The sequence below is a fragment of the Choloepus didactylus genome, chromosome 1 (assembly GCF_015220235.1).
Source record: "Choloepus didactylus isolate mChoDid1 chromosome 1, mChoDid1.pri, whole genome shotgun sequence".
In the NCBI taxonomy this organism is placed as follows: domain Eukaryota; kingdom Metazoa; phylum Chordata; class Mammalia; order Pilosa; family Megalonychidae; genus Choloepus; species Choloepus didactylus.
The window spans coordinates 33,951,916-33,967,328 of NC_051307.1; positions in this window are offsets into that span (position 1 = coordinate 33,951,916).

A 15,413-nucleotide genomic window follows, 5' to 3' on the forward strand; every position below is an offset into this window, starting at 1 on the left:
AACCATTTGGGTCTGTGTCAGCCCCTGAGCTCTCTTAAGGACTCCAGTAAAGTAATCAAGACCCACCTTGAATGGCAGGGTCACGCATTCATGGAAATAATCTAATCCAAAGGTCTAACCCACAGTTCGATGGGTCACATCTCCATGGAAACAGCCTAATCAAAAGGCCCCACCCATAATAAGTGTGCACCCACAAGATGAGATCAAAAGAACATGGCTCACCCCACCACCACCACCACCATCCATTCTCATACCTTTAAATTCATCTTCATTAACACATCTGAACATATTAGGTTATCATTACCCCTTCGCTACCTTATGTCTATCACTCTCTAAAAAATAGCTAAATTTTTCCCTACCTTTAAAATGATATTAATTTCTTTGCCATATCTATATAAGATGCTCTGTAATATATATTTTGACTCACAAGTCCACAATTTTACATATGTTACACTCTAGTTTCATTTCCTGCCCTCTCTTTTTTATGTTAAATTTATTTTCAAAATTAAGGTTTAAAAATTTAAAAATAACAAAAAGTCCTTACTTAACTTATTGAAATACTAGATTCTTTTAAATGTGGCAGAGATTTGGGGTAAACCAAATGATTTATTTTCATCATCAACAGAAAACTTTTTATCACTGCATCTTTCTGCCTAGCGTATTAAATCTTTAAGAAACTGTTAACAGGGAGTCTTTATTAAATCACTAACTCACCTAAATCACTAAAGCCAGAGGAGCCAAAAGTTTCTGAAAATCTCTGCCAGATTTACAATTTACAAAGTCATCTTAAAAGCATTTTGTTTGGCACTTTCATTAAAGTTCTAAAATACTCTTTTATTACACTTCTAAAATCTAGCATGACTGTTTTTGTTTTCAAATAATTTGACATTGTCCCTCCAAGACATCGTTAATAACACCATCATCAAATTAGACAGGATGCAAAGATGAATGCTAACTCTTTTAGCCTAGAATCTACATTATGTATAAATGTCCAGTATCTATTATATGGGGGAAAAGGCATAGCTTAGCCTAATACATTAGTCAAAACTTAATTTAAAAGCAAGTTACTTATAAATTCACAGATACCATTTTAATTGTGGGCCATTAGTGATCATTAGTACATGGATATATTTTGACTCCAACTTCAAATACTTTTTCTTTTTGCTTTCATAACATGTTTCTATTTGGATAACTGTACTACTCTCCTGGGATACCCAATAGACATCCCAAACACAGTATGACCAAATCTAAACTCTTGGATCTCAACACCCCTTCTTAATCCCCCTCTATATATAAACATTTTCTCCCTAGTTTTCCCCATCACCTTAAATGGTATTAGAATCTAATCAGCTGTTTAAATCTGTGAGAATTCTTGATTCTACTCTCCTCTTACTCTGTACATCTAACTTATCTGCATTTCTTGTCTCTTCTATCTTTAAAATATATCTTGATTCTATTCACTTCTCTCATCTGCCCTGCCACTACCTTCATTCAGTCCATGATCACCACTACCCTGGACTACTGCTATAGCTATTGAACTGGGCTTCTTGTGTTCATTCTGTCCCTTCTGATCCAGACCACAGCAGCCAGGGTAAGATTTCTAAAAGAGAAATCCCCTTCTTGCTTAAACATGTTCTAGGGCTGCATATTACAATTCAAATAAAACCCAAACTCCTTCTTAAAGCCTACAAGGTTGAGTGAATCCAAATACCTAACTGCCCCTCCACACATCCCTTTTCACCTGTCCTTATCCATTAAACTTTGGCCACCCTGCCCTCTCAGTTCTTCAAACATAACTATCTCTTGCACCTCAAGGAAAATGTCCCTTAATAGAGGTGCTTTCCCTATAGAGAAATAGAGAGCCTCCTATCATTCCATCTAAGCAAGTTTCCCACCATTTCCTCCTCTCTCCCACCTCCTACCTTTTTTTAATCTCTATCAAGTGCTCTTTTTATTGCCTTCATAGCACTTATCACTATCTGAAATATATATTTGTTTGTTTGACTCTTAATTGACTCTCTCTTCCATTAAATTGTTAGTTCCATGAGGTTGAAGACCCTGTCTTTCTGGTTCACTGTTGTATCTCCTGTCACAAAACTCAGTGATGATCCCTGGTAGGAGCTCAACAAACATTAGTGGATCCATGAATTACATTGGATTTGAAATATAAATAGAAAGCAAATCACATTGCTTTCCTAAGAATTATTTGCTATATGTTAGGGTCATTCATAGCATGACATTGTATAGAGTGAATTCCAGATCTATTAATAATATAGTCAATTTGGTCAATAAAGACAGAAAAATGCTAAAATGTTCCAAGTGGATTTGTCAAACTTCACTTAGTTTGATATGCCTAAGTGACAACTTCACTAATGTCATGCTTCTCTAACATATGCAGGCCAGTCTCATGATTGACTGTTGATGAGATTACTCAAATGTATCACCATAAACCATTACTGTAGCTAGAGCTTACAGACTGTGCTCTGTTAATATTGCATAGACTATGCTAGAATTATGATCATAAAAATTCATTGAAAAACATAGAAAATAGTAATTTTACATAGCTTTTTAATTGTGTTCATCTCAATTTCAAATATAAAATGTTTAAATAATAATTAAATGTTCTTTAATCTCTGAAATTTTGAAATTAAAACAAAACTCTAGCCAGTATGCTATTATGTGTCTAAAAATTGGCCATGGAGAGTGGGTTGAATTTTTGCTCCCCACTTTCTCTACCCTAATGATGGTAACCACATAGAGATGATACATATGGTTGTATTGCAGTAACTACTGTGAATACAAAACAGATACAGAATAAGATTTTCAACCTACAGCAATATCAAAATGTTTGGGTATTTCTGACACACATAATTACTCATTATTTAAAAGCATTTTCAGCCACTGGCATGCCTTTTATTTTGAAGTTCAAGGAGTATAGATTTAACATGCAGATATGCAAATCTTGTTCATTCTTTTATTTATTTATTTATTTTTCCCACCAGTTGGGTTTAAAGTGTTTCAAAATTTTTGTTTATTTTTCTTTTGCTTCTACATTTTTTTCAACTCTTATTATTTCCCACTATTAAAGTACAATGTTTTTCAAATTTATGTATATGAAAACAATACACCAAACAATATGTAGATAGGAAAAATCACAGATCCTCATACCTAATTCCTCCAACTGTCTTTCTCTCTCTTTTTCTATCCTTTCCAAATTGTCTACTCAGGAATCATCTCACTTTTCACAGGAAAAAAGTATTTTAGAAACTACAGAATCCCATATTATTTTCACAAAAATTTCCAAGTTGAACATATGCCAATAAACATTTTCAAGTATCTTTGGAACTTTCATTTCTCCTTTTTGGGGTTTCAGGGGGAAAAAGGGGGAGAGCTCCATTATTGTTGAGGGAAGCAAGGTAATTTCTCCTCTTGCTCTCCGGAAAAAAAATTTAAGTTTGGCCTCTTTCACATGATTGGTCAAATAATTAACAATGTCAACTCCTTCTTCTATAAACAGTTTCCATACAGCCACAGAAAATGGACCCACACACTCTTCACAAGCATGGTGTGGGGAACATAGTAGATAGCCACAAGCCCTAAATGGATAATATCAAAAGGCATAACATTTTCCTACAGACTATGGAGATTCATCACAGGCAAAACAAAGAAGGAGTCGGTGGCCATCTTCCTGAAATCAGTGGTAAAAGTTGTGGAACCACTGAAATAGCTTTTTTTAAAAAGGCAGTTTGTCTTCACTACTCTAATGATGAAGCTTCATGAATTTTTGTCATAGTCACTTCAACCAAAGAACTGTAGAATCATGACACCTAAGTTGGTAGCATTTCTCCACATCACCTTTCATAGCATGTCTGTTTCTCCTAAGAAAAGATCAGCTACCCAGACAAAAATACATGTAATTGTTGAGTCTGATTCTAGTCAAGAAAATTAGACAAGAAGGACCACTGCATATGGCTCTCTGGCCTTTCCTAGTATTACTGGTTTTTTACTTACTATAATGGTGAATATGGGAAGGGCCAGGGGTGTGTTCCTCTCTGCTCTGATCAGAAAGGAGCTAAGCTGCTCTATCTTGCCCAGCCAGAAGTAATTCAAGCAATCTAGGGTATTAAACCAATATGTAAAGTATATAAAGTTTATAAAGCAATCCAACATATTTTGATAGTTTAAAAATCCGTTTTAATATAAAAATATATATCCAAACTTTGAAAGGGGAAAGGGACATCATATTCATAGCTGTGATCTCTAGACCCTATATCCTTCATTTTACATTAAATAATCTCTTTTTCACAATTATCACTGCCAGGTTTCCTATACATCACCTGTCACTATGGCATCAAAGTAGTGCAGTTAATCTAATTAGACAATATTCAGTCACCTTGTCAGAAAAAAAAGACATACTTTTTCTTTCTGCCAGAGTCATTATTAATTAAATAGGTAAGGGTTAGAAAGAGCATCCATAAGCTCAGATTTTCAGGCTATTTGAGCCAAAGTTAAAGTAGAGTTTGGGTAAAAATATGATTCTTGCATTTCTTCTAGCTGGTGGATTGAGCATTCAAGCAAATCACTAACTTCAAGAAATTGCTTACTTGGGGAAGTCAATGGCTATGTTGTTATGCAGGTTAGACCTATACATTAAAATTACACTCAATGAACTTTGGATAAGTGTAGAAATATCAAATATGGAAACAAAATTAGCATGGCTCTTTGAAGTTTGCCCTTAAAGGACATTAAGCTGATGTAATAATAAATGAAGGTAAGAATTAATTGCTACAGTGGTAGCAGCCTTGGAGTGATGTCTCCAAGGGATAAAATGATTATCTGGTGAGAACTAAACTAAGAAAATCAAGTCATCATTAAATGTTAAAGAACCCTTTCATTTTATAAGAAGTAACTATGTGCAAATAATTGGTGTTTTAGCATAGATTATCTCAACTAATGCTGCCTAAGTAGTATTTCTACTTGTATTACTAAAACTTAATTATGCTCTAAAGAAACTCTTGATTTACACCCTCAACAGTGGGTATCTTTTCCTCCATTAGTTGTTACCATTTTGGTAAACAACATTACAACTATCCATTTGTTTGAAATAAACATTTTTTTCTTTTTAAAATAAAATTTCAGAAGAAATGGGGAGTGGTGAGTGCACAAATATGTGATAATACCAGGAGCCATTGATTGTACACTTAAGAAGGATTTGTATGGTGTGTGAATGAAACTGTTTAAAAAAATAAATAGAAAACTACAAGTGCTGGAGAAGATGTGGAGAAAGAGGTATACTTATTCACTGTTGGTGGGGATGTAGAACTGTGCAGCCACCCTGGAGGGCAGTGTGGTGGTTCCTCAGAAAACTAAGTATAAAATTGCCATATGATCCAGCAATCCCATTACTAGTTATACACTTGGAAGAACTGAAAGCAGGGGCATGAATAGACATTTACATGTTTATGGAGGCAATATTCAGAATTCCCAATGGATGAAGGTGGCCCAAGGGTCCATCGGCTGATGAGTGGAAGGCAAACTGTGGTGTACACATGCAATGGAATATTATGCAACTGTATGAAAGAATGAAGTTATGAGGCATGCAACAACATGAATGAACCTTGAGGACACTATGTTGAAAAAAATAAGCCATAAACAAAAGGACAAATATTGTATGGTCTCACTAATATGAAACTAACTATATGAGCAAATTCTGGGAGTTAAATTCAAGAGCATAGGTTAGCAGGATACAAAAAGAGGGCAGAGATTGGGCAACTGATGCTTAAGGAGTACAAAATGTTTAATAAGGTTGATTGTAAAGGTTTGGAAATGGATAGCACAATACTGTGTGATGGTAACACAGTACTGTAAGTGTAAAATAAAGCTGAGAGTGAGTATGGCTGAAAGAGAAAGATTAGGGTTGTGTGTGTCATGAGAAGGAAAACTAGATGATAAAAACTGAGACTGAATAACCTGGTGAAACCTAGAGTGGATGATGATGGTGGTTAATGGTACAAATACAAGAAAGTTTTTACACGAACTAGAACGAATTGGGAAAAAATACAATTAATGCAAACTAGGCTCTACAGTTAACAGTAACATTGTAATAGTCTTTCATTAACCACAACAAAGGCACTACACTAAAGCTAAATTTCAAATAATAGGGGGATATAAGGGAGGGGTATGAGTTTTTTATTTCTTTTCAGAAGAAATGTGACTGTTTTTGTACAGATTGTGGTGGTGAATGCAGAACTATATGATTATATTATGAGTCATTCATTGTACACTTAGTATGCTGTCTGAATAAAACTGTAACAAAAAATTAATAATCTCTTAGAAATCATCATTGATTCCTCTTCTTCTCTAACTTTCCATAGCCAATCCATTACCATGTCCTGTCATTTCTGTCTCAATATCTGTCTCAATCTGGTCTCCTCACTCTATCTCCAGGGCAACCAAGCTCAACTAGGCCATATCACCCCTCAGCTGGTCAACTACTATAGTCTTCCCATTTTACTCTTCCCACCTGACAGTCCATTCTCTCTCCTTCCAATTAAGTATAGTCCAAATGATACTCCACTTTAACATTCATCAATGGCTTCCCATGACTCTTAGAATAAAACCCTCACTGCTTTTCATGGCTCTTCACAATCCAGCTCCTGCCTGCTTCTCTCACCTCTCAGTCTTCTCCTCCTCACTCACTTTTTTTCACCCACACAGCTCCCCTTTCTGTACTCCAAAAAAATGCCATGGCCTTTGTAATTCTTGTTTCTTCTACTTAGAACACTCTCCTCCCAAAATCCTGGCTCATCATTCAGTTATCAACTCAGCTACCATATACACTGTCCTTACCCAATGCATCCCTTATCATTCTATCCAAAATGGCCTCCTCTTTTTGTATTTCCTCATCACCCTGTCTATTCTCATCACAGAATTCATCTACATCTGTGAGGTACACTGTTTTCACTTACTTGTTTATAGTCTATCTCCCACACTAGAAATGCAATTTCCATAAGGGCATAAAATCCATCTGTCTTAATCCTCAGCACCTAGCAGAGTTCCCAGGTTATAGTAGCTGCTCAGTAATGACTGAATACATGAATTTAGTCTTCACAACAATCGCATTAATTAGGATGAAATTAGCCATTTGAGGAGTAAATTTGGGTATAGGCTAGTCCACAAATCGAATCAAAATCTAATCAAGAGAGCCAGGATAAAATCTCAAGAAGACATGACTGAATTATTATTGATGTAATAAAAGGTTATCTAATCAATTGCATTATAATCTATCTTCAGAAAAAAAGTGGAAAGAAGGTAATCTGTTTAAAATCTAGAAAATAGGAAGCCCTAAAACCAGAAAATGGCAGGGTGTTTTCCATCTGGTATAAAGAATGCTCTCTTAAGGATCACAATGAGTCAGGTCTGGATATATAATCTGTGGGACCCTGTGCAAAATGAAAATGCAAGGCAACTTGTTTAAAAAAGCAGGAAAACATATCTCTAAAGAATAAAGCTTTTTCCTTTCTTCCATGATGCCTCTCTAAACATGTCATGGTTATTTTTATTTGCTATTTAATGTCTAAGTGAATAAAAATTATTATTTTAAATTATTACCATGAACTTTATCACCTACCTTTTTATTGTGCAATGGCAGTTTTAAACACAAATAAAAGAACATTTGATTTGTATGTTAAATCATTGAAATTACACAATTAGTATTTTGCAGCTCATACAGGCATGCTTACTAGAAAAGTAGAAATGTGTCACAAAACTAACTCTAGCTGTTTTGCTTCACTTCTTGAGACATGCACAATCTACCAATACTTTCTATCTTTGGCTTACTTATGAGTAAGAAAGGATTGAAAGGAAAAAGTACCATAGGTTGCTCTATCTTTTAGTTTCCTTCTCTGTCATCATTTTCAGCATAAGTGGTGGCCTAATGCAGGGAAGTAACATGAGGAAAAAAGGATATGAAAGGGTTCCTTGGTTGTTTGTGTTCCTTAGAATGCCATTATTTCCTTCTTTTTTGCATACAAATGGAAAGCATGGTCTCTTGGGACTGTCAGCATTCAGCTTACTCAGTGCTACAAATAATAAGCTTTGAGTTTTGCTGAACTCCCAAACATCCTTAGTCCATTGGAATTATGTGCTCAAGAGCATCTTGAATGCAACATGAGAATGCAAGGAACAGCATATATCTTACACATATCTAATCTGCTAACAGCCATGCTCCATTGTCCCATTGAACTTCACTTACAAATTCAAAGATAGTATTATGAAGAATTTCAAGATTTCAACTACAGAGCATTAAACCAAGAGTAGGGTCCATCTGACTGTAGGGCCCAGACTGCACAAATGACACACCCTTGAATTCAGCCCTGCAATGAGTACCTGATATTCTAAGCCAAAATAATTCTATGGTGGAGAAAAATTTATCTGGCAATTATCATAGCGATCTTAATCATTGTTTTAGTTTGGAGCTGTTACATATCCAAGAAAGGGTCATGTTCTTTTAATCCATTCCTGTGGGTATAGACCTATTGTGGGTGGGGCCTTTTGGTTATGTTATTTCATATGAGATGTGACCAACCCCATTCAAAGTGGGTCTTGATGGAATTTAATTAGTCCTCCAGAGCAAATAGTAAATACCAGGAACAGCTAGTAAATAGTCTGGAACAATGGTTGGGGACATCCATTACTGGACACACACCATACACCAGTCTGGAATGGGTGGAACAGCTGAGATCACAGCATAGAATTATAAGTAAAGCTCCACAAACTGTGGAGCTGGCATCCCTCCACCACTGACATGGCAGGCTGAGTTGGAACACTTCCCTGTGGGAAAAAAGAAGCAGTCTACTAGGAGCACGGGAAAGTAACCCAACCAAGCTCCAATTGTGGTTTTAATTAATGAATTTGGACTACTGAATACAAGCTATGAGCAACATAAACTGGGAGCAAGCAGGAAAGGAATCCTGAGGTCTCTCCCAGTGGAGAGGAGGTAGGACTGATGGGGGAAAAAAAATAAGAAATAAATAAAAACAGAGGCTTTTGGAGACACCTTCACTCAGAATACTGGAAAATGGCTGTGTCCCAAGAAAAGGGGCACATAGAACTGATTACTATCTCCAGTCAACCAGTGAACCTGGGGGTCTGGGGACTGGCTCTGAAAAGGGTATTTCTTTTTATTTTCTTTTATTTCTCTCATTCAAAGTAGCTCATTAGAGAAAGCCTCAGGCATTTTCAATTGTCAGTGCTGACCCAGGCAAGGGTGGAGTTAAGAGAGTAAGAGAGACAAAGGAAGAAATCATGTATAGGAGATAATTCCCTAAAGGGCATATCATCCCTAAGAAAAGGGGGGTGCAGCTTAAGTGGCTGCCTTCCCTCAGAGAATTCAGACCCCAGGGCCAGGAGGGAAGGAGCAAAAATAATCTAAGTTTGACTTCTGACACCCTCAGCTCCTGGCTGGGACAGGGTCCACTGAGAATTAAAGGCACCACACCTCTTTATACCAGTGGGTAGCTGTGAGCTGACAAGCACCACTTGCTGGGCAAGATAGGAAAAACACAGAGTCTAAAGGCCTCACAGGAATGTCTGACAATCTTCTGGGTCTCATCCTCAGGGAAACATGACACTGATTACACCCTCCTCCTGAGACCTGGGCCCATCTGTTCTTGGAAAATCTGATTGGGGTAATCAAGGAAACCAAATGCCTAGACAACAAAAAATTATGAGTCACACTAGGAAAAAACAAAGATATGACCCAGTCAAAGGTAAAACTTCAAACAAGATACAGGAGTTGAAACAACTAATTAAAGATGTTCAAACAAACCTTCTAAATCAAATTAATGAGCTGAAGGAAAATGTGGCAAAAGAGATAAAGGATTTATAGAAGATACTGGGTGACCATACAGAAGAATTTGTAAGCTTGAAAAAACAAATGGCAGAATTTATGGGAATGAAGAGCACAATAGAAAAGAGGAAAACACAATGGGGACTTACAATAGCAGATTTGAAAAGGCAGAAGAAAGGATTCATGAAGTGGAGAACAGGACACCTAAAATCCTAGACACAAAAGAAGAGACAGGGAAAAGAATGGAAAAATATGAGCAGCATATCAAGGAATTGTATGACAACATGAAGTGCATGAATATACATGTCGTGCGTGTCCCAGAAGAAAGGAAAAGGAGCAGAAACAATAATGAAGAAAATAATCACTGAAAATTCCCCATCTCTTATGAAAGACACAAAATTTCAGATCCAAGAAATGCAGCTTAACCCAACCAGAATAGATCCAAATAGACCTACTCCAGGTACTTACTAATCAGATTATCAAATGTCAAAGGCAAGAGAGAATTCTGAAAGCAGCAAGAGAAAAGCGATGCATCACATACGAGGGAAGCTTGATAAGACTATGTGTGGATTTTTCAGTAGAAACCATGGAGGTGAGAAGGCAGTGGTATGATATATTTAAGATACTGAAAGAGAAAATCTGCCAACCAAGAATTCTATATCTGGCAAAACTGTCCTTCAAAAATGAAGGAGAATTTAAAATATTTTCAGACAAACAGACACTGAGAGAGTTTGTGAACAAGATATCTGCTCTATAAGAAATACCAAAGGGAGCACTAAAGGCAAATAGGAAAAAACAGGAAAGAGAGATTCAGAGAAGAGTGTAGAAATGAAGTCTATAATAAGGATAGAAAAAGAGAGAGAAAAAAATAAAAATGAAATAATATAAGACATATAAAATCCAAAAGACAAAATGGTAGACAGTAGACATTATGTTGAGTGAAATTAGCCAGAAACAAAAGAACAAATACTGTATGGTATCACTAATATGAAGTAACATTAATGAGCAAAACTTGAAAGTTAAAGTTGAGAACACAGTTTATCAGGAGAAAGAAAGAGGGTAGAGATCAGGTATCTGATGCTGAAGGAGATGTTCAACAGTATTCATTGTATAGATACAGAAATAGATAACACAATACTCTGAGATGGTAGCACAATATTGAAAGTACTCCGAACAAAGATGAGTACGAGTATGGGTGAAAGAGGAAAGCTAGGGGCATGCATGAAACCAGAAGGAAAGATGGAGGATAAAGATGGGGACTGTATAACTTAGTGAAACCTAGAGTGGTCAATGATGGTGATTAAGTATACTAATATAAGAATGTTTTTACATGAGGGAGAACATATGAATATCAACATTGCAAGGTCTTGAAAACTGGATGGCATAGGGGAAAAAATTCAATCAATGAAACTAGAGTCTATAATTAACAGTAACATTGCAATATGCTTCCATTAATTGTAACAAAGGCAATATACCAAAACTAAATGTCTATAAGAGGGGGATATAAGGGAGTGGTATGGGATTCTTGGTGGTGTTGCTATTGTATGACCTTTTCACTGTATTTTATTTTATTTTTTCTGCTATTTTTTTATTCTTCATTTTTTCTCCTCTTCCTGTTTCATGATGGAATAAATAGAAATGTCCTCATATAGATTATAGTGGTAAATGCATAACTATGTGATTATACCAGGAATCATTGATTGTTTACTTAGGATGGATTGCATGGTGAGTGAATAAAACTGTTTAAAAACTCTTATGAAGCTTGTTACTGCAAAGGAGAGTCTAAGCCTACTTATAATTGTGTCTGAGACTCACCCCCAGAGAACCTCTTTTGTTGCTCAGATATGGCCTCTCTTTCTAAGCCAACTAAGCAGGTAAATTCAGTGCCCTCCCCCCTACATGGGACATGATTCCCAGGGGTCTAAATCTCCCTGGCAACATGGGATGTGACTCCCAGGGATGAGCCTGGACCTGGCTTTGTGGGATTGAGAAAGCCTTCTGGACCAAAATGGGGAAGAAGAATGAAACAAAATAAAATTTCAGTGGCTGAGAGATTTCAAAAGGAGTTGAGAGGTCATTGTGGAGGTAACCCTTAAGCATTATACAGATATCCCTTTTTAGTTTTTAGTTTATTAGAATAGCTAGAAGAAAATACCTGAAACTGTCAAACTGCAATCCAGTGTCCTTGTTTCTTGAAGATGATTGTATAACTATATAGCTTATATGGTGCGACCATGTGATTGTGAAAACCTTATGGCTCATACTCCCTTTACCCAGTGTATGGACAAATGAATCCAAAAATGGGAACAAAAGTAAATAAATAAATAATGGGGGGGGGGGGGCAGGGGTATGGGATGTTTTTGGTGTTCTTTTTGCTTTTATTTTTATCTTTTGGAATAATGAAAATGTTCCAAAATTGATTGTGGTGATGAATATACATCTATATGATGATACTGTGAACAACTGTTGTATGCTTCAGATGACTGAATGGTATGCAAATATATTTCAATAAAGTTGCATTTAAAAAATGGGTCCCGATCCTTTTACTGGAGTCCTTTGTGAGAGTATAAAAGACAGAAAAGGCCCAGAGAGCTGAGAGGACCTGAGATAAAACCAAGAGAAGCTCACAGAAAGAAGTCCCAGAGAAGCTGAGAGACAAGGACACACTCACAAAAGCTGAAAGGGGAAGTCACTGATGTCAGAAGCTGAAAGCAGTGAAACCTGGGAAGGAAGGATGAGCAGATGCCAGCCATGTGGCTTCCCACATGACAGAGGTGTCCCAGATGCCTGCGGCTTTTCTTCCAAGAAGTTATCATCCTTTTGATGCCTTAATTTGGACATTTTCACAGACTTAGAACTGTAAATTTGTAAGCTAGTAAATCTCTATTGCAAAAGCTCACCCATTTCTGGTATACTGTATTTCAGCAGCTTTAACAAACCAAAACAATCACTAAGAGCACCCAACCAACTTCCCTTGTTCTGCACCTATATTGCAGTAGCAACTTTGGTATTATAATCTGTCTTCCCAGTTAGACTTTTCTCCACACAGCAAAGAGTAATTCTTTCACTCAGAAGTTAAACTAAAATTTAATTTTGTCATCTTGGTTAACACATAGGTTATTGTGAATTTAGTTAAACAAAATGGCCAGAACCTAATCATCCCTAAACACATCACCAAAGTCAAGTTTTCCGGACCTACAGAAGTGAAGATTAAATAATAACCGAAATTAATACATCCCAAATTCAACAGCTCTCTATATTCCATGTCCAAGCAACCATCCAAGATCCATACCTCCATTATTTCACCTTGTGCCCCAGAGAATTTTTCTCTTAAAATACCTTATATGGAAGCCTATCAAAATCAAGTGTTATTATTAATGTGATACAAAGCACATTTTAACAATGTTTAACTTATTGCTAGACTATTGGATATATGGAATAAAGGAAATATCACTGAGCTGTGATTTAGATTGCCTGAATTGGAGTCCCCAGATATGTTTCATATTGGCTGGGTGACAATAGCAAGTTTTATAATCCTCTGTGCTTCAAATTCCCCATTTGCAAAGTGAGGGTTTGAAGAATAAATCATCACTAAGTTCCTGTTCTGATTTAGAATTCTATGATTCTACATTACCTGAGGGGGCAGGAGTGGACCAAGCTTGCATACTTAACCTATAGCCCTGAGGCATGTAGGTGCATCCTACACACCTTGTAGACCCCAAAGATGGGGCCAGGTCAATCATACAAGATGGAGAGCATTGTGGGGGGATAGTAGGTAGAAGGCCATTCATCCAGGACCTGATTAGCAAATGTGTATTTAAATCAGTGCCATGCTCTACAAACTCTTCTGGGAGAGGAAGGTAAATTGTGCCCCCTGCTGAAAATAAGAACTAAAATCTTTAAAATTAGGAAATATTCCCAGGGGCTTTTCAGCAGAGATGTTTGCGGATTTTTTCAAATTTTAGATAGGACTTTGAAGTTTACACTTTTTCAAAAAGCTGTAGGACACCGTCTATTGGTTCCTGTGATAGTTCATCTAATGATTCACAAGAATCAGAAGAAACAAAACTTTTTCACCTCTCCAAATTCTGTCCAAAAGTTTTCTTTTAATACATTCAACTTCCCATGTTACATCATCCCAAATATGGATCTCAAAAGGTAGCTTACTCTTACATGGTTATTGCTAATACAGGGATTTGATATTGCCTTCCTTTAATACACAAAAACCACAAATGTAAGAATCATAAAATTTGCCACTAGAGTGGATATGAGTAAGCACTTCCTCTAATACTCACTTATGAATAGTTAATTAGGTCAATTAACCTCTATGATCCTCAGCTTAAACATCTTTAAAAGTAAAAGAACTGAATTAGATGACTCAGTTCCTTTAATTCTAAAATTCTAAGAATGCATAGTTCATAATTTATATTTTCTATCATTTTTTCATTGTTTAATGACTTAATCTTAAATTATACTTAGATTTTTATGATCCTGAAAATACATTTGCATGATTTATACTTGTATCCTAAATAAAATATTATAACCCAAGAATACACATATTCCAGTAGATAATATGATGATGACTTAAGAAACAACCAGGATTTCATTTCCAAGAGAAAAAAACAATTACTTTTGTTTATTAACTGCTTTATATTAAGTGGTTTACACATATTTAAGTATATTTTGGCATGGATATAGTTATTTCCATTAACAGTTGAGAAAACTGAGGCTTAGAGAGATTAAGTTACTTACCCTAGGTCCCAAAACCAATAAATGGTGGAGCCAGGATTCCAACACTATTATTGTCTCCACAGGCCATATTTTTAATTGCATCTAGATTATGCCATCTTGTGTCTGTCCATGGCAGCCAACAACAAATGAATAAAATGACTTTCTAGACACAGATCACAAACAAAATCAGTGCAAGGTTTCAGATTTTCAGCCCATAGGAGAGCATTGTGTGGTTTTCTGCCTTCATTAAGCACTGTTTTTTTCCTTTTAAAAAGAAAGAGGAAATAATAAAAATGAAAGCAAGCTGGAGAACCTTTGAAACTCAAATCATACGACAAAAGTGGACTTCCAAATGACTTTTTTAAAAATGTAGCTAGGTTCTAGCTAATTTATTAACAATATAACCAAAACAAGAGGCAAAGTACAAAAATAAAGAGAAATGATTTGTTAAATGCTCTCTAATTAAAGTATACGACATCTTCATTTTACCACTTGCAACCAGACAAAAGAAAGCTGGATTTGAAATAAGGGATTTTTTGGCTATCACTCAAGATACTTTAAAAAGAAATGTACCCAATTAACAAAATGGTATGAAACTTGATTGCCTATAACAGTCCTTATTTGAAGAAAAAATAATACTCTGTAGTTTATGAGCAATGATGTGAAATACTCCTCTAAATTAAGTAGCCTTTTGTTAGGAAGCTCTGAAGTGCTGATGCAGACTGGTATCAGCAGATATACCATTTTATTTCTATATTCAAGGCCTATAGCAATTGAACAGAAAATTAATTAGCATCACCTCACCGTAAATTTCAACAGTATTAGTGAAAAT